The sequence below is a fragment of the Cervus elaphus genome, chromosome 15 (genome assembly GCF_910594005.1).
Source record: "Cervus elaphus chromosome 15, mCerEla1.1, whole genome shotgun sequence".
NCBI classification, from domain to species: domain Eukaryota; kingdom Metazoa; phylum Chordata; class Mammalia; order Artiodactyla; family Cervidae; genus Cervus; species Cervus elaphus.
This window is the reverse complement of record NC_057829.1, coordinates 72358243-72379581: the sequence shown is the minus strand read 5'-3', so window position 1 is coordinate 72379581 and position 21339 is coordinate 72358243.

Genomic DNA, 21339 nt, shown 5'->3' with positions numbered 1-21339 from the left:
CCCATTTATTTATAATGTGATAAACCTTGGATCACAGTTTGAGAATACTGAAATAGAAATGTATAGTTTTGGTTTTCCCCAATGCCATCCTGCCAACCTCAGTCCTGGTATAATCTCAGAGCCACTATTAGAGTCTGTATATTTAATTAAATTATATGTGCAAGAAAGCAACTTCTGGGATTTGATTAGCAAATGGTCCTCATGAATAATATTGGGAATTTTAAGGAAGATTTGGATCTGTGGTTAAGGCTGTCATCTGAGTTTGGAAACTGAGAATTTCCTACCTCATGAATCAAAACAGCCTTTTGTGGCATGAGAGTTCACCTAAACCAGACTGGATTCATAGGCATTTGTCTGCGTTGGGGGACAGGAGAGGACATCTACTAGACGGGGGGGGGGGGGGGGGGGGGGGGGCGTGTACCTGTAAATTCAAAGACCAGTTGCAGCATAACATCCATTAATAATGGATTTGCATCATGGCTATGCTTTAGCCGCTTTCTGGAAGCAAGTCCACTGAAACTGCTCAGATTCAGAGGAACCTAATAGTGTTTTGAAGGTGGTGTGTGAGGAGAGAAACATTCAGGACTTCACAGGACAGTTACTGGTAGCAACCACTTGAGGAAGCTGCTGCTACAGTTGCTTGGTATAAGAAAAAGAAAGTTACAGTTAAAGTCTCATGGGAGCAGTTGCTGAGAGTGATCACAGACATTTATTAAGTACTTTCTCTGTGCACAGCTTCTGCTGACTCTGAGAGGGCAGTCAAAGAAGCTCTAGCATGGCTCCTGGTCTAGGAGATCTTGCAATCTGGAGCAATTATAAGTATCTCACCTATCCAATGGGGATCATAATATCTGTCTGACAGGGATTCTTATGAAAAAATACACACTGTAACCTCTTATAATATAAAACAGTCCTGAAACATGGGAAAGAATCTCAGTAAGTGTGTGGTTAATTATCAGCCTCATCTCCTCATTGTGAATCAAGAGATAGAATAATATGCATACTCTCGGTAGGAAAAAAATTGGACAGTCATGATCCAGATGTATGATTTAGTTTCAATAAAGGGAGAGCCACTACCTTAAGTTCACTGGGAATATCGCTGTTTTTTATGGGTTACCCCAACTAGAACTTAGGTGTGATGACTCCTTCATGTGCTTCCAAATATTGTCTCAGTTCAAGCAAGTGTGTGCATGTGTTAACATTCATCCTAGAAATTATAATTGCTTACTTGGCAAGTTTCCCAAATGAGACAGATGAAAATGCATGACTTATATGATCCATTTTCCTGGGAAACTGATATTTATTAAGTCTTCATTCTGTGCAAGGTACTGTGTTAGGAATATGTCATTTTATATTATATTTACATGTACTAGGCAACATAGACTATTATTATCCCAGTTTTGCAGATGAGGTAAATGAAGCTGACTTTCCTGATCACATAGCTAATAATCAGTAGAGTTGGGATTTCATCATAATTATCCCCATATCAGAGGCCACATTCTTAACCACTATACCTATGTAATTCCTTGGTGGATGGTCTGAGGTTCTCAGAGCATTAGGATTATTGATTCTACTCCAAGTGTCAGCTGTTAGCTCTTTGGACACTTTTAGTTCTTTAGCTATACAATAATAGAAATGTTGTTCATTTGCAAGATTTTGGGTACCCTGATTAAACTGATGCCCCATTCTTTGAAATATAAGAAAGGTCCATCCACACTTGCCACCAGCTGCTGTCAGGTACCCATTATTATCTGCTTAATTAATCCCAGAAAAAAGAATATTTCATTGTTAACTTTCACCATAAAAAGCTTTCAGCTTACTCTCTCTCCTCAGAATCCCATGGGTTATCCATATGTGATTCAGTTGATAAAGTAGGTAATTAGTTAACATATAGATCCCTAGGTCCTACTCCTGAAAATTCTGAGGCAATTGATCTTATTGGTGCCACAAGCACCTTCTTTTATACGCGTTCCCAGCATTTCTGACTTATGTTTTTTGGATCATGATGACAAATACAGATGACTTTGTCAGAAAACATGGTTTCAGTACTTAAAATTAGTCATTAAAATGTACAGAATATTAATATTAGCAGAATGAATGATCAAATTTAACATAGGCTTTAATATATAAATTTAAATATATTTATTCCTTTTATGATATCAGCCTTATACTCTCTCCTAGTTCAGTTCAGTTCAGTTCAGTCACTCAGTCGTGTCCGACTCTTTGTGACCCCATGAACCACAGCACGCCAGGCCTCCCTGTCCATCACCAACTTCCAGAGTCCACCTAAACCCATGTCCATTGAGTTGGTGATGCCTTCCAATCATCTTATCCTCTGTTGTCCCCTTCTCCTCCTGCCCTCAATCTTTCCCAGCATCAGGCTCTTTTCAAATGAGTCAGCTCTTCACATCAGGTGGTCAAAGTATTGGAGTTTCAGCTTCAACATCAGTCCTTCCAATGAACACCCAGAACTGATCTCCTTTAGGATGGACTGGTTGGATCTCCTTGCAGTTCAAGGGACTCTCAAGAGTCTTCTCTAACACCACAGTTCAAAAGCATCAATTCTTCGGCGCTCAGCTTTCTTTATAGTGCAACTCTCACATCCATACAACCACTGGAAAAACCATAGCCTTGACTAGATGGACCTTTGTTGGCAAAGTAATGTCTCTGCTTTTTAATATTCTGTCTAGGTTGGTCATAACTTTCCTTCCAAGGAGTAAGCGTCTTTTAACTTCATGGCTATAGTCACCATCTGCAGTGATTTTGGAGCCCAGAAAAATAAAGTCTGTCACTGTTTCCACTGTCTCCCCATCTATTTGCCATGAAGTGATGAGACCAGGTAGACATCTAAATTGCCTACTGAGAATATTTTATCATTTTCCAAGCTTTTCCACATCTCATTTTTGTTATTTGAAATTCAAGGGATCCAAATGAGAATATGTATCATCCTCCCATTTTACAGCTGCAGAAACTGAGGCTAAGCAAGTTTAGATGAATTTTCTAGATTAATCAGGTTTGTAACTATTGATTTTGGCTCTGTTTATGTCAGACATATCCTTAAATTGCAATCAGAACTATCTCAAGTAGATAGAGACCTCTTTAAGGGCCATTCTTTAACTCCAGAACAGACAGCACCTACAATTTCTTGGATTAAGGAAAGGGTCATTTAAAGCCATCTTGAGTACTAGACTCACCATGACACCATATCCAGAGAAATTCTTCTACAAGTAGCACACACTGCTTTTGATGTCCCCACCTCTGTCTTTGATGTTCTTGGTCAAGTTCTATTCAGAAGGTTAGGAAGAGAGCATGAAGAGGGCTCAGATATCTTCTAGTACAAAACATTCATTTATTCATAAACACAGAGCTCAAAAGGCAATGCATAATCTATCTGTAGCAGCTCAATGAGTTAGTGACAGAGCTAGAGCCAGTGTCTGCCCCCCGAGGCTCCACAATAGGGTAGAATGAGCTCTTGGGTGAGAAGCAAATAGACTAGGCTTTGAAATTTACTCTGCCCTTCACTAGCTTTGTGACCTTGGCCAAGTCACTTAACACCTCTGAGCCTCAATCTCTTTATCCCTGAAATGGGGATAATAATACAAACTCAACAGGCCAGTTTTTCAAAATGTTGGTATCATTTCAAGGCATCTGGCTTGATTCAGGGTAGATTTTCAATGAGTGATGGATTGCTTCCTTGCCCAGTTTCCATAATGGTTCAAAGATCAGTTTTCAGGTCAAGTCCCGCACCAGATAACTTGCTCTATAACCATTAGGATGTATATTGTTTTTTAGCCACTGCCACGTTTGTAAAGCAATATCCTGCTATTCATGAATGCAAATCAGGCTTCGGAGCAGCAACCTTTGACTCTTCAAATTTAGATTTGGTTATCAACAGGAATTTCTGTACTGGTCTCTGGATAATATTAGTCAGAAACAAGAGGAAAAACAATTCCTGCAGAGTCATCAACACCAGGGAAGGAGTGTTGCTACTTTATTCACTACTGTTTCTGTAGCTTATAGTACAGTACCTGGCACATAGTAATACACAATTACTAGTACAATACATAGTTAATATATATTATTGACAGAAATCTCTAATTTTACTTCTTAATGGTTTCCTATGTTCTATTGTTGGCTCATTTATTTCATTTTGATTAGTCTGGTCCCTCTAGTTATGCTGTAACCTCCTCAAAGGCAGGTTCCACTAAAATTCAGTTCAGTTCAGTTCAGTTCAGTTCAGTCGGTCACTCAGTTGTGTCTGACTCTTAGCGATCCCATGGACTGCCTCATGCCGGGCTTCCCTGTCCATCACCAACTCCCAGAGCTTGCTCAAACTCATGTCCAATGAGTTGGTGATGCCATCCAACCATCTCATCCTCTGTTGTCCCCTTCTCCTCCTGCCTTCAATCTTTCCAGCATCAGGGTCTTTTTCAGTGAGTCAATTCTTTGCATCAGGTGGCCAAAGTATTGGAGCTTCAGCTTCAGCATCAGTCCTTCCAGTGAACATTCAGGAGTGATTTCCTTTAGGATTGACTGGTTTGATCTCCTTGCAGTCCAAGGGACTCTCAAGAGTCTTCTCCAACACTGCAGTTCAAAAGCATCAATTCCACTAAAATTAGTCATGAAATTAGCTGTAATTTTTGAAGTATCTGCTTCTGGGAACAGGACCTATCAGACATATATTGCAAACAGAATACTGTGCACGTTTTAAATTAAGTCAGTTATTACTTCCACATGACAGATGAAGAAATAGGGAGGCTAAATAATTTGCCCTTGATTACACAGTCTGTGCAAGGTACAGCCAATGGTTGAATCCAAGGCCTATATTCTTCCCATGTTGTTGTTCAGGCTCTAAATCATGTCCAACTCTGCTACCCCATAAACTGCAGCATGCCAGACTTCCCTGTCCTTCATTATCTCCCGGAGTTTCCTCAAACTCATGTCCACTGAGTCAGTGATACCACCCAACCATCTCATGCTCTGTCTTCCCCTTCTCTTCTTGACCTCAATCTTTCCAAGCATCAGGGTCTTGTCCAATAAGTCGACTTTTCGCTTTAGGTGGCCAAAGTATTAGAGCTTCAGCTTCAGCATCAGTCCTTCCAGTGAATATATAGGACTGATTTCCTTTAGGATTGACTGGTGTGATCTCCTTGCTGTCTGAGGGACTCTCAAGAGTCTTCTCTAGCACCACAGTTTGAAAGCATCAATTCTTTGATGTTCAGCCTGCTTTATGGTCTGACTCTTACACTCATACATGACTACTGGAAAAACCATAGCTTTGACTATATGGATCTTCATCAGCAAAGTGATATCTCTGCTTTTGAATATGCTCTCTAGGTTTGTCATAGCTTTTCTTCCAAGGAACAAGTTTCTTTTTAATTTCATGTCTGCAGTCACCATCCACAGTGATTTTGGAGCCCAAGAAAATAAAATCTGTCACTGTTTCCACTTTTTCCCCATATATTTGCCATGAAGTGTTGGGACCAGATGCTATGATCTTAATTTTTTGAATGTTGAGTTTTTTTCTTTTTATACTTCCTCTCTATTCTAGTCAGTGTTTTGCAGATAGTTTATACATTATAGGCATTAACTGTAAATCATATCAGCAGAACTGGGTAAGATTAAAAAAATCTGACAAGGGGAAAATGGCTTTTTCTGCTTGTTTTTATTATGGGTTGCCATTATGCTCCTCTGGAACTGTTCATGGTCATGAATCCCTATTGCCATGTTTTATTTAGTTCTGTCTGTCCCAGAAAGGACCTTTTCCTTGCAGTTTCCCTGACCAGTCCTCATGAATATTTGTTTTGTTGTATTTTGCTAGCTGAATCCACTCAATGATCATTTTATAAGGTATATAGTGTATTTTTCACAATAACCCTACAAGGCAAGATTTATTATCCTGATTTTAATGATGTGAAAACTGAGGTTCAGGGAAATTAAGAAACTGGATCATCAAGTCCATAGAAATGTGGCTCATTTGCTTTTCTATTTGTTCTTTACTCCTAGATCAAAATCTTAAATGCACTGAATTTAAGCATACAGCAACTATTTAACCCATATGGCAACTGAATGGGTTACTGTACTAGCCATAGCTTAGAGTTTTATGTTTCAGGGATATCAAACAATGTCTCATTTTGATCTTCACAATAGCATTAAAGGATCAAAATCTTAAGTGTTAGTTAGACAGCAGCAAGTTAAACTAGCAAGGATGAAAGGCCTTGGTCCTGTCTTTATTAAGCATTCTTCCTGTTGCAATGCACCTTCCAAGACACACTTACATATTATGTCAGAGGACTTTCAAAAGCCTGTGTCTGAAGGAGGACATTACAGACCCCAGGACCTCAAGGAAGATATTGTGGCACAGGGAACATCTTTGGTGTTCCTTTGGCTTCACCACCAGGCTATTGCCCTACTAGTGGCTAACTTCCTCTTTAACCTAAATTAAACTGACACTGGACTTGGGTAAATCAGGAAATTAGGGTGTATATTCTGTGGAGTCCTGGAGAGTTTGGGACTAAAAACTCAACATCCTTAAGAAGAAGCATTTACTTTAAGTTCAATACTTCTTTTTATTTTTTCCATTTTCCTTTCCTTTGTCATGCCAAATTAAATTTAAAACTTTTAATTAATAATATTGAATATATTATGATTCTGTTTAATTAGATTTCTTCAATACAGCTATTTTTCTATCCATCTATTTATTCTTAATGAATAGAAAGACAGTGGGGCCAAAGTCCAACAAATGATAACACTGTTTCAGCCTCCCTGAGATGTGAAACACCTAGTGATTTTATTTTAACTCTCCTTTTTGTATGGTTCTGTATTACTTATTTGTTAAAACTTTACAGTATACTTATTTTCAGAAATCATTGCTAGAGAATAATGCATATTATTTTCTTGTGGCTGCTGTAAACCATTACCACAAACGTGGTGACTTAAATAAGTATTAGTATTTATTTTCTCATAATTCTGAATCCAGAAGTCTGAAATCAGTGTTACTGGTCCAAAGTGCAGGGGTCAGCAGGGCCTTGCCCTCTCTGGAGGCTTTCATGGAGAATCTGTTCCTTGCCTCTTTAGCTCTGATGACTGCTGGTACTCCTTGGCTTATGGCTACATCAGTTCCATCTTCAAGGTCAGCATCTTTAAATTCTCTCTGCTCCATCTTCACACTTTCTTTTCCTCTATGTGTAGTCAATTTTCCCTCCATTTTCTGCTTATAATGATGCATGTTATTGTACCTAGGGTAAAGATAGTTAATCCAGGGTGATCTCCTCATCACAAAATCCTTAGCTTAAAATATCTGTTGTCTTTTCCATTCAAAGTGATACGTGTTCTAGGGATTAGGTCCTGGTCTTTTGGGGGACCATTATTCAGTTCACTCTAAGTAGTTTCCAAAGGGAGAATGATAACCAATTAATATCTCATAGCTGCTTTTTAAAATGGATTTATGCAGCAGGAAGCACTAAATTCTTGTCCTGCATTGGGCTTGTGTCTATATTTAGATAAACTCTTGGCAGTTTACCTGGGATATCTCTAATTTAGATCCATTGCCTAAAGAGTTGTTAGTATACTATGTTCACTCTTTAGTACGTCTCTTAGTCTGTATGATATATTATGTGGTTACCCTCTGTATGCAACAGCATATGTTCACAAATCCAAACTCTTTTAGGTTTATGAGAATCATGATCTTGGGACCAGAGAATCTTGCTGGGGACAAATTGTGGTCACTATATTCCACTGTACATCTCCTGTAAAATCAGCTGCCAAATGATAATGAGAAGGCATCTCAGCGGACTAGGGCTTGAGCACAAGTACCTCCCCAGTAAGTCTGAGGATGTGTGCAGTCAGAGGGGCCAACAACAGGCATTTAAGTTACCGTAGTAGGTGCTTTTGCTTTCACTCACTCTTGTAATGGTATCTATAATTGCATAACAAGAGCAAGGCCATTTTCTGCTGATATTCTTTGTTAGGCCACGTGGCCAAAGGGGGACTCAACATCTTCTCACTCCCCCCTCCTCACCACCAAATGTGCTTGACACTTGGGTGGCCTCTACACATGCTCCTGATGACTAATGTTTCTTCCATGTTTATATTCTGCTCTATTTTCTAATTCATGTGGCTTGTAATTTTATCAGTGAAATTCAAGAACAAGAACAGGCTTTGGAAGAAATGCTTCAAAAAGGATGTCTCCAACCTGTCCTATTATAGACATTCATATAAATTATATATAGCTGACTTTGGACAATTTTCTTTGGTTTCTTCTCTTCTTCTTTTTTTCCATCTTTCCTTTCTTCTTTTCTTCTGTTAAATATTCTTTCTCATAAACCTAATGTGGGCACTAGTATTATACCCTTTTGTAAGTAGGAAATTCTATACTCAAAAATGTTAAATAATTTACCCAAATTATTGGATAAGGTTACTCAGCTACAGACTGAGCTGAGATTCAAACCTGATCTCTGTGACTTTGGAATACTCACTGCTAGATATTATATTCTATACCTTACCTTCTGAATAGGATATCAATTTTAAAATGGACAAATTATGAAGCTATAAGGCCCAGGATGGTACCTATGTAATCTGAAAGCTACAGAAATAGAAGGATGGAACTAGACTCACTGACAGCAATAGGATCAGAGAACTCTCAGTAACAGAGGCTACTTGGTAGCATTTAACCCCAAATAAATAGCATATGAAACAGCATTTGAGGAAGAAAATGATATTATAGAAAATTCCCAGGAGATAAAGAGGCAATTGAAATAAACGTGTGAAAGTCAGAAGGGAAGGAATCCTTGGTAACTTATGGAGAGGCTCTCTTCTTTGGGAACAGGAGTACTGAGAAATCCGAGGGCCATGTACTGAGCCAGAGTGGCTAAGCTCCAGAGACGATTAAGAACTGAACTAAAGGAGGTCTGCTTTGTTGAGAACTTGTGAAACTTCCTTTCAAGGAAGGTCTTGCTGCCAGCTCCCAACAAACAGATTTCAGTTTTCATCTCATTCAGGATTCGCTTCACTGCAGACAGCCACCACCCCTGAGGACATGACCAAAAGCCTGGACTTTTTGGGTCAACATGGAACAACTCAGACAAGGTATACATACTGTAACACCTCCAGTGGGATTGGCCAAGGTCTTGCATGACCTGCTTTGCAATTAGACTTCTCCCTTTACCAATCTCACTTCCTCTAATACATTCCCACAGGTATTGATCCCTAATAGATATCTAGCATGCCAAATTCAATCTTATTATCTGTTTGTGATATACCAATTTTCAATAAACCCTGAGAATCCTCATGTCCAGCTCTCCTTTGGACAGAATTAATATTCTTCCTTCCCCCATGCTAAGAAGAAATCCCCTAGTGAGAAGGGTAGTGTGTCCTAGGTAGGTGAGAGAAGAGGACCCTTTAACAAACGTCTGTTGTGCACTAGGCTTTTGCCTGCCACCATCTGACTTTCCCTCTAGAGATCTCATTTCTCTTTTTCTTGACTAGGTTCTGGTGCCTAAGCATTATTCTCTGGAAGCAGACAAATGGAATACATGCTGTAGAGAACTCCGTTTGCTAAAGCATCATTATGCTTGGACTTTTGATGGCTTATTCACACAATCGAGTGTGTTAGAATGAAATTTTCCCAAATCTGACACCTTTAGAATGCTTCAACATCCATAGCTGGCAGCTGACAGCTTTGAGTACAAAACCATCACCATTTACCCGTCTTTTGGATAGTATTCATTAACCAGTTCTAGAAAAATCACATGACTCTTTGTTCTTTCATCCAACCACTGAACCACTGACCTGAGAACGAAGCTCAGTCACCGTTACCACAGCTGCCCACGGTTGATGTCTGGGCAACCAACACCTGTTTTATAAGGTGGACCCCTCTAAGGAGGACAGGAATTGCAAATGCTCCATCTCATTTCTATCTTGGAGATCCTAACAACCTCTACCATAAAATGCCACATGTGGAGGTGTGTGTCATCTTTAGAGCTGCTACAACTCAGGGCCTCAGGCTGCTACCATTTATAGTATCGAGTCAGATTTAATAGGTCTCTATGTGACAGATTTAATGTCCAACAACTCATGGGGAAAATTTATCCAAAGAGCCTGAAGATGAAAGAGTTTGCCTGTCTACAAAGAGGAGTGAGTGATACATTTCCACACAGAATCTTCAGTAGGTTATAACCCATAAATCTGTCAGCAGTCTTTACCTTCTGTGTACGTGAAATTATGCAAGTTTCTTTTTTTCTTTATTGTCATTTTGAATTATGCACTCTGTGTTATAGATGGATCAACTCTCCCTAGGCAGCTAACTGAACCTTGGAAGACAGGGATGTGTTTTATTTTCATGTCAACCTGCTCTGATTCAGTGTTTAGAGTGACATATAATCAGGCATTGAGTTGAAAAAAAATCTGTATTAGGTGTAAACTGCTTTATATCATGACCAATGAGATGTAATTGGTGCTATTGACAGCACTCTGGGCTGCATTGATTTTCCCATCAGGCTGAAACCTTGACGACAACATTTTTTCCCACCCCCAACTACTTGATTAGTTATGAACCATCACAAAGGAAAAATTATATAAAATACAAGTTTTTGTATACAGCCATGCTGCTTTTCCAAAAGAAGCAAACTTGAACATAAATTATTGGTGCAACAACATAATAATTACCACTTAGTGACTGTTAAGCAGAGTTGCCACATACTGCTCTTCAGAGACCTACTCTACTTGCCAGTTGTTTGCCCAGAAGAAAAAGCACAATTTTCTTATTCCTATAAATGTTGTATAGGTTTGTGGAAAGCCCGCTACTGTGGGTCCACAAACTGAAGGTTTAATGCACATTTAATTTATGTGGAACTCTTATAAGCTAGATATTATTGTCCCTGATTTACAGCTTCAGAGGGTGAGCCTTATAAAGGTGTATTACTCATCCAGGGTCAGACAATCAGTAAATGGAGCACTCAAGTCCTGCTCTGTGCAACCCCCCCCCACCCCCCCGCAATCTCTCTACCTATCCCCCCACCCCACTGTGGGGTCTACACTGCATCACAGAGAGGCCTTTCCAAGGAGAGGAGATGTACCTTTATTAGCCAGATTGGATTGCAATTGGTTTACCTGCAACTCTCTGAAACTATTGTTGTGGGTAGTTTTACTTATGGTTTTTCTGGATAATACCAAACATTAGCCAGCATGAATAAACTCTAGGAAAAGAAAACTTTGCCTAATTGGTTCCTTCAAATCTTTGCTTTTAGAATTAATATAGGGGTTCTGGTCTATTTGGAAAGAAAGGAAAATAAATAGGTATAGGTGAAAAGGATGGAGTGGGAACCATGGAACAACTACTATGTGATTTCATGAGAATCCTATGAGAGCTAAGCACAAAGTCTCAAGAGCACCAGCAACTAAGCCTCCAGGAGGACAGATCTGGAATTGGCTGCTCTCTACATCTACTATATTTCTTGTGATCTCTCTGCTTCTCTCTAAACATTTACTCAGTTTAATTTCCCCTGATCTGCATCCTCTGGGACTTTCCTTCTTTATGTTAGAACTGTGTACATGGGCTGGCAACCTCCACTTTCCAGGATCTCTCTGCTCTACATCTGGAGTTGAAATTTCACTCTGTTCAAACTCCCAGTGGAAGGAGAGGGTGAATAGTGATGTGGTCATGTGGTGCACCACACTCATGCAGGTACAGTGCTGCAGCCTTAGAAGGGCTTCGGCCATAAAAGTTGACTTGGAACTTACTCCATGCTCTAGTTCCCACTCTCTGTTTTAGACATCTTTCTCTATCGATTCCTTTTTGTGGTAGAGCCCATGGTCATCACTCCTTTTTCTGATGAGCCTATTGGATTGGCAGTCGCATTTTTAGTGATCCTCTAACCTCTGATGTGGCACTCCTTGCAATGCTGTTTCCTATATACATTCTTGAGCCACATCTAAACATACCCAGTTTTGCTCTTTTCCTATAAGGTCTTGCTTGTTACTGCTATTATTATTGTACCTACTGCTACTATTACCTCTAGCTAATGAGTGTGAGAATGTACAAAACATCAGTGTTCCTATGTGTTAGCTCATTTAATTTCGTGAAAATCTTATGAGATAGCTAGTATTACCATCTCTTCATAATACTATGAAGTTCTGGGGAGAACTGCCTTATCCAAGCCAGCACAACATCTAGAGTGTGTCCCAGGTGTATCTGACTGGAGCTTATTCTCTTAAGCACAACGTTCAGGGCAGAATAGGAAATGGTAAAGACAGAATGCAATCAGTATTGACAGATTTCTCCATCAACTGCCCTCTGACACTCTGAAATCTTTATTTTTAACTTCAACCCGTCTCTGAGCTGCAGTAGAAGAGATCTTTGAAGCTGAAGACCCAGGGTTGGTGCTGGCTCTGCTAATTACTAACCATGTGTTTGAGTGCCTGCTAAGTCACTTAGTTAGGTCCGGCTCTTGGCGAACCTACTGACTATAGCCCACTAGGCTCTTCTGTTCATGGGATTCTCCAGGCAAGAATACTGGAGTGGATTGCCATGCCCTCATGCAGGTGATCTTCCTGACCCAGGGGTCAAACCTGGATCTCCCTAATCGCTGGCAGATTCTTTACCATCTGAGCCACCAGGGAAGTCTGTAGGATAGGAGATAAAAAATTCCCATCCTATTTTCTTACATGGCTGTTGTAAGGATCTAAGAGGGTAATAAACATTAAAGCCCTCTGATTTGAGATTACAAATCTCAAGTAAGTGTTACTATTATCATTTACTCTTTCAATCTACTGTGCTGGCAAGTGAATAGATTAAGAATATGGAAATACATTTTTTCCTCTTTGGTTACTATGGTAAAACTTACCTTTTTTTTTAGGACTTTTTAATCCTAGAAAACAGCATTTTAAAAAAGGAAGATAAATCTTCCTATTATTATTCTGACATCTTCTTAAGTTACATGATATCTGGGCTCTCCTGTTTCCATTTCGTCCAAAGAATCTTGGTACATTCCTATTGCTCTTTACACAAGTTATTTAGAATTAAAAGAAGACTTTGCTGATGACCAAGAAGAATCTTTGGCCTACTGCACATATGGGTTTTTGAACATGTAAAGTTTGGTGCCCCCCCCAAATCTTACCAATAAATGGTGGCTTGTTGTGCCTGTGCCTGACAAAGCTCTCATATCATCAGAGCTTTCTGTCTCCCATTAATCTGAATTGGTTGATAAGAGTACTGGTGGGCTCTGACATTGTGGGTCAGACCATGGACTTCAGTATATTATTAATCTGGGCTTTAATCCTAAAACCACCAATCATTAGCCACATAGCTTTGGACAAAAATCTTTAATATATTGAACCACATTTTCCTCATCCCCCTAAAAAATGATGTTAGTAATAAAATCTATCTCACAAGATTGTTGAATGAGATATAGTACTTAGCACAATATCTTACACTTAAATCTTCCCATGGGGCTTCTCAGGTGGTGCTAGTGGTAAAGAACCCATCTGCCAATGTAGGAGACATAAGAGATGCGGATTTGATCCCTGGGTCAGGAAGACGCCCTGGAGGAGGGCATGGCAATCAACTCCAGTGTTCTTGCCTGGAGAATCCCATGGACAGAGGAGCCTGGCAGGCCACAGTTGATAGGGTCACAAAGAGTTGGACACAACTGAAGTGACTTAGCACGCAAGGAGGCATATATCCTCATGACTTATAGCTATTATCATCTTATTACTGCAATTATTAGTTGAATTAGTAAACACAAAATTGAAATGACTAAAAATCTTTATACATGTATAAATCTTTACACATGAGAACACCCATGTAACTCCCATCTTCATTCTAAGAACATTTCCATCATTCACCACCTAATATAAATGAAATATTTTGTTAACTAAAACAGTGATAACTGAAATGTCTATTGATTCTAAAATGTTTATTGATTCTAAGGACTGTCATATGGACCAAGTGTAGCACCACAATTAGTTAAATAAGTCAGACATAGACAAAGAAAGTACTCCCAGTGAAACCTTTGCAAGAGCAAAATAGACAGCTCTCAAAGCCTGTGTCTCCTTGCTTGATCTCACAACCTCCATTCTTACGCAGGTTTAGTGTCTTGTCCCAGCATGGAAAAGGAAGTATAGCATTTAATTACTTGTTATTGGTCCTTTATTTGAAATAGCACCTAAAACACCCAAGGAGTAGAAAGATGGGATTGTTTCAATGGGTACTTATCCAAGAAAGCTGGGATTTGATTCGTGTGAATGCCCGGGGCCTTAGGACATTTCTGCTGGGATAGAGAGCTCTTGGAAAAAGATTGTCAGAAGAATTTGAAGGCTGTTTCTCACAACTGGTTTGGAGAACCATTTGGCAGAGTGTTCTTCTTCACACTTGAAAAGTCATCAAACAACTCTTCACTGAAAATAGTCTTCGACTTTCTTTGGACCAACAAGGTAAAGAGAATTTCTTTAAAAAATATATATGTACTTTGAAAAGTAAAATGAAAACAGAAGAATAGTTATTGAGGTAGGTAGTGCATTGATTCTCAAAGAGCATGTACAGACAAACTGCAAGAAAATCACTAACAGTAGGGGGCAGGCTTGGAGCAGGGAGGGAAGGAGAATGAGATGGGAGTGGTGGCTGCTTGTTAGAAATGATTTATGAAACCCCTTTGGAATGACCTATTGGAGTGGTAAATTTGCAAATAACATGTCAGTCCTCCTTGGCTTTTCCTCTCAGTTGTCAACTGCATGCAGGTAAGTGGTGTTCTCTGCTGTTCTTTCAAAGGCGGCTTTTCCCTTTTGCTTCCTCCTTGAGTGTATGTATGGAGGTACTTGCCCTGGTCCAATACTTCTGAGTGCACTGATAGTCTTTCTGATTCAGGAGTTTAATTGGCAAACCTATTCTGCTTTGTTTTGTTTATGTTTGTTATTATACTAAGCTCTCTCTCCCCCACCCCTTTGGTTTTTTTTATCATAGTACAGGTAATGTTTTGAACTCCCATTGACTTTACTCTTTTGTTCAGAATTCAGGATGGGACAGAGGGCTGTTATTTATTAGACCTTCTGAGAACATAATCCATTTAGCTAAGCCTTTTCCTACTTAAATTTACCTACAATTGACTCATTAGTACAAACCAATGCACTGAATCTGCAAACTTCCTTTGATCTGTCTATCCTCAGGCCCTTCACTATACTTGGATAATCCAATATTTTATTTGATAGTGACTTTCTTCTAATAACAGTCCCTCTTTTGTGCTAAATCATCTTTATCTTGCAAACCCCCTGTTCCCCTACACTTCTCTAAAAATATTTCCCTGCCCTCAATTCAGAATTTATTTATTTAAAAATTTGTTTGATTTTCCTTAATATAGATAAGATTGTTTGTTCTTCAAGCATAATAGATTTCCCTCCTTCATTGAATGGTACTTTTCTTTGTGACCCCATGGACTGTAGTCTACCAAGCTCCTCTGTCCATAGGATTTTTCAGGCAAGAGTACTGGAGTGGGTTACCATTTCCTTCTCCAGGAAATCTTCCTGACCCAGGAATTGAACCCAGGTCTCCCTCACTGTAGGCAGACGCTTTACTGTCTAAGCCACTGGGGAAGTCTTTGAAAAGTCCTTTAATTTATGTAAAAAGATGTATAACTGAAAGTGGGGTTCCCCTGCTTTCTGCTGGAAACCCAATAAAGAGGCAAAGTTGGTGGAAAAGAAAGTTTGCTTTATTTCTTATGCCTGCTGGAACTGGGGGTGGGGTGGGTGAGTGGGTATGGCAGGGTGGACTTCTGTCCAAAGGTCGACTCCCCTTCAATGACAATCAGTGAGCAAGAGCTTTCATAGACACAAGGTGGGGGGGCTATACATATAAACAGCACAGTCAGTGCTGAGGGTCATCTTAAAATTGGTCATGTGGTGATCTGGCCAGCATTATCTTGACTTTTTTAACTACAGCTAATTTTCAGTTCTGGGGGCCTCTCAGGTGGCGCTAGTGGTAAAGAACCCTCCTGCCAATGCAGGAGATATGAAGTGCTGGTTCAGTCCCTGGGTTGGGAAGATCCCCTGGAGGATGGCATAGCAATCCATTCCAGTATTCTTGTCTGAATGAATCCCATGGACAGAGGAACCTGGAGGGATACAGACCATAGAGCTGCAAAAAGTTGGACATGACTGGAATGACTTGGCACACATGCCCATAATCTTCAGTTCCAAGGTCAGTCCCATTCCCTGAGGCCGATTCTTGAAATTGTGGCAGTTTGTTACATGGCTACAGTCTGGTCATCACATTCTTTCACCTGGTAAGGTGTCAGTACATATAACACAGCTTACAAGATATGGCTCAATATTATCTATAGCCCTTGAGGATGAACTAAAGGTCCTTGACTATGCTTAATGACGAAACTATTATTATTTGGTCTCCTTTGACTGTTTTCCTTTGTTTCTGTGTTTTCTCATTTCTTTGATTAAACTGAATTTTTGGTTAAAGTTTTTTCACAGACAAAAGACAGGTGGAGGGCATGGGGGAAGGACCATAGACAGGGTTCTGCTCCATTTCAGAGACACACGCAAAAAATCCTTGGTAGAAGGTTTCTTCCTTAAAGTCTCAGGGCAAAGAAATGCTACTTCCATGAACTTTCCTATTACTTGCCAGCTAATTAGTTGCTCTTTCCATTCACCTTCCAGAAATTGCTTCTTGTAACGTTGCTGAAAGCTAATGTTACTGTGCTTTACTTAAGTAGTTTGTAAGTTATTATTCCTCTTGCCAAATTGAAGCCTCTTAAATGCAGGGGAAGGGGCTTCCCTTGTAGCTCAGTTGGCAAAGGATCTGCCTGCTTATGCAGGAGATCCGGATTCAATCCCTGGGTTGGGAAGATCCCCTGGAGAAGGAAATGGCAACCCACTCCAGTATTCTCGCCTGGAAAAATCTCATGGATAGAAGAGCCTGGTGGGCTGCAGTCCATGGGGTCGCAAAGAGTTGGGCATGACTGAGTGACTAACACTTACTTACTTCCTTAAATGCAGGGGATGTGGAGTTTTCATTTCCTTCGTATACTTCTGGGTTCTAACTCAATTCCAGAAAGAGTATGTCATCTAGAACATCAAATCCCCCATGCTTCTTTGCTCAGGCCCAACATAGACAGACCTGTGAGTGGATGCTTACAATGTGATATACACAGTGCCAAGATAGAACTACACACAGCAGTGCAAGGGAAGTGCCCCTGGCTCAGATAGAAGGAGGAGGGAGGTGATGGGGCCTTACACACCATTGTAGCCAATCTCATAGTTCCCATGGCATTTCTGACCAGAGTGCCTTCTATCCAGTGGTACAGAATAGATCAGTGATAAAATTGGAGGGCTTAAAAGTTTCCTTAACTTGGAAACAATTTTCCTTAATTGAAAACAATTGGAAATAGTCTTTGGGGAGAGTACTGAGTCAGAATTGACGATGTTTGCATGTTTAACCAATTTATGATAATCTGATTTTGCATATGGATGTTTATCTGACAAAATAGCTTATATAAAAAGTTTGGGTGTTTATTTAGAACTACTGTAGCTGAGAAAAATATTTGTATTTGTTGTTGATCAGGCAGTAACTAGGCAGCAAGCTTAATTACACCTTAATTACAAGATCATATTAAAACAAGGCAGTTTAATTGCAATTAGTGTAGAATAATTTATTTATAAACTGCCATTATATGTATTTATATCCTATAATACATGTGATTCCAGCCTCATACTGTATGTGCCTAATTATACTGTGAAGTACAAGGTTGTTAACCTACAATTTCATTTGACATCTTGTTTACTATATTCTGTTCTGTGTTTAGTATGAAATTGTTAAATTCTCTTCAGTTATTTGTTACTACTTAATTTCTGTGTGAATCTCATAAGGCTCTGATTACAGCTGGTTAAGCAAGTATGACCTGTGTTGTAAGCAGTTGGCTTTCCTTAAACATCTTGAGTGGGTCTGGAATGGGTTCTGCTCTTCAATTGTCTTTCCTTCCTCATGTTCGGCCCTGGTTGGTAGTGATTCTGGAAGCCCAGTACACTTTTCCAAGTACTGAAACAGTTCTTGGCACCTTTCAGAGAACACTTGGAACACAGCAAAGTGAATTGTAGATAAACTCCATAAGCAAAATGCTACTCCTGATTCTGAAGCTAGTAGATTTCTAAGCTTTGGGTGGTCTGGTTTGGTGAATTGAGTTTGGTTAATACATGTAACAAGTCAAGGGCTGTAGAGTTTAAATACCCATGTTGATACTTTCTCTCAGTGTGTGTGTGTGTGTGTGTGTGTATGCACACATGCTCAATCCTGTTCAATTCTTTGTGACTCCATAGACTGTTGCCCACTGGATAAAGCCAACTTAACAAAATATACATATAAACAGTCAAGAGTAGCCATCACTGGGCACTCTTGGGCTCCAAGATGAGGCTGCTGCTGCTGCTGCTGCTAAGTCGCTTCAGTCGTGTCCGACTCTGTGAGACCCCATAGACGGCAGCCCACCAGGCTAGACCAACACAAATCTGTCTCTACTGCTAGCAGGGTGGCCTGAATGTAATGTATGAATAGAGGGGAACTACTCCTTATCAAGTCTGTACTATCAATGTGTCAAGGGCTTCCCTGGTGGCTCAGTGGTAAAGATTCTGCCTGCAATGGGCAGGAGACATGAATCTGATAGTTGGGAATATACCCTGGAGAAGGAAATGGCAACCCACTCCAGTATTCATGCCTGAGAAATCCTGTGGACAGATGAACCTGGCAGGTTACAGTCCATGGGGTAGCAAAGAGTCATCAGATATGACTCAGCAACTAAACAGCAACAATCAGTGGGCCAAAAACTGATGAGTTATGTGTTTTAAATTTGATACTTCAATCTAGTTTCCCAACTCTCAAAGCTAGGTGTTATTAAAAAATTCATTTTATATCCCCCAAAACCAAGGTTCAGAGAGAAAATTCCTTGTTCAAGATTACACAGTCACTAGATAGCTGAGCTAAGCTACAAACCCAGCTCTCCTGGCCTCTGGAACTCTCTACAGTATACTGTACTCCACTTGTCCTTTTCGCATTGCTATTTACAATTTTCCAAGGGTTAGCTATTCTTTCTGAGAATTAATTCTGTAAGTTGTCCATTCCTCTGCATAGCCCTGTATTTACTACATAATTGTTTGCCAAAGCCTTTCACACAGGAGGCATACAGAAAGGGGAGAAAATGCAAGGCAGTTACTATATATAAAAGCCCAGTTATTGGTCACCCCTGGGGAATGAATATTTCAGAATAACCAAGTTTTCTTTATTTATTCATAAAGCATGCCCATACTTATTCTCTCAAGATTAAAAATAAAGTTCTATTTGATGCTTTTTTTCTAAGAGGTATTTTATTTCTTACCTTTTTAAACATAACCACTTTATAAATGTATAAGTTAATTTTTTCATAAATTGCCCTCACCACAGGATTGTAACTCCGTAATGGCTGTGACACTGATGGCAATATTTATATACATTCCCTGCATCTACAACAATGCAAATAACATGCTAATGTGCTCAGTGACTGTGGATTAATCAATGCCTACTATGGTCATTATGTATTATCCTGAACTTAATGTAATATGCCTTTAAGGATATCAGAAAGTGTAAGATTACTTGCTCCTCATCCTAAAGATCTGAGTTCATTGTTTACTTACTTGTTTTCTACAGTTCCCAGTCTTCTTCACTGGCAGCTCTTAAAACTCCACTGTTTATTGTATTTTCAGCAGACGTCTAACAATGGGAAGCATCTGCTACATCTAATATGAAAGCTACAGTGAATTAGGGAACCAGATGCCCTTTGTTATTCAAATTTTGTAAAGGTTTGAAGCCTCTGCTAGGAGTGAGCAAATATGTTTAAGTGGGAATCTGTGGCATTTTCCAAAGGAAAGGAGCTTTGAGTCCTCAACAACTTCAAGGTGATTAAAATAATATCAGGCACCTTTTTTATTTTTTTTAACCATGATGATATGAAACTAGAAATCAATTGCAAGATAAACTAGAAAAACTATGAAAATGTGGAGATTAAACTGCACGCTGTTGAACAACAGATCAGTAAAGACATCAGAGGAGAAATAAAAAAATACCTAGAGCCAAATTAGAGCATAAATACAACATACCAAAATATATGAGATGCAGCAAAAGTGTCTCTTAAAGGGAAGTTTAAAGCAATACAGGCCTTCCTCAAGAAACAAGAAAAATCTTAAACAATCTAACTTTATACCTAAAGAATCTAGAAAAACACCAAAGTTCACATTTAGTAGAAGAAATAATAAAGGTCAAATTAGAAATAAATGACATAGATACATAGAAATTAAAATGACTAATGAAACTAAGAGTGGGTTCTTTGAAAAACAAACAAGCAACAAAATTGACAAATGGACAGGTAGACTCACTGAGAGAGGGCTCAAATAAGCCAGAGCTGAAAGAGAAGATGTTACAACTGATACCACAGAAATACAATGAATTTTATACTTTAAATGTGTGAATTATAACTTAGTTAACATGCTAAAATGCTCACCAAATGTCCAAATACACATAATAGCAATGTATTCTATAGTTTATAACTTTTGTGTTAGTAAAACGTGTGCTCAGTCACTCAGTCATGTCCGACTCTTTGTGACCCCATGAACTGTAGCCTGCCAGGTCCTCTGTCCGTGGGATTTTCCAGGCAAGAACAGTGGAGTGGGTTGCCATTTTCTTCTCCAGCGGATCTTCTAGACCTAAGGACTGAACCCGCATCTCCTACATTCATGGCATATTCTTTATCACTGAGCCACCTGGGAGCCCTCCTTTAGGTTACTCACTTTCAATGCTGCTACCAGAAAAACTGTATTCCATTTCTGTATTCCATGTTAGTAAAATATAAGACAACAAAATCACAGAGTTTGGGAGTCTAGAATGCAAAGTGTACAGTTATGTCTATCAACTACATATTAGAATATTCGGTTTTAGCATTATTATCATTTTGGACAGTGTATTTCTCTCTCTCTGTATGGTCTCCCCTTTGCATTGTTTAGCAGCATCTCTGGCCTCTGTCTTTTATCAAGTTGATTCCAGCAGCCTCTTTCCTTTTCCTACCCAAGGGAATGGCAACCCACTCCAGTATCCTTGCCTGGAGAATTCCATGGACAGAGAAGCTTGGCAGGCCACAGTCCCTGGTATCTTAGAGTTGGACACAACTGAGCAACTAACACACTCTTCCTTTGCCGGCTTCCTTCTGTGCTAACAAAAAATGTCTCCAGATTTTGTTAATTGTCTTCTAGGGGGAAAAATAATCCCCAGTTAAGAATACCTGCTACATATGAAGTGGTACAATATGATTTGAATATAATGTGTTA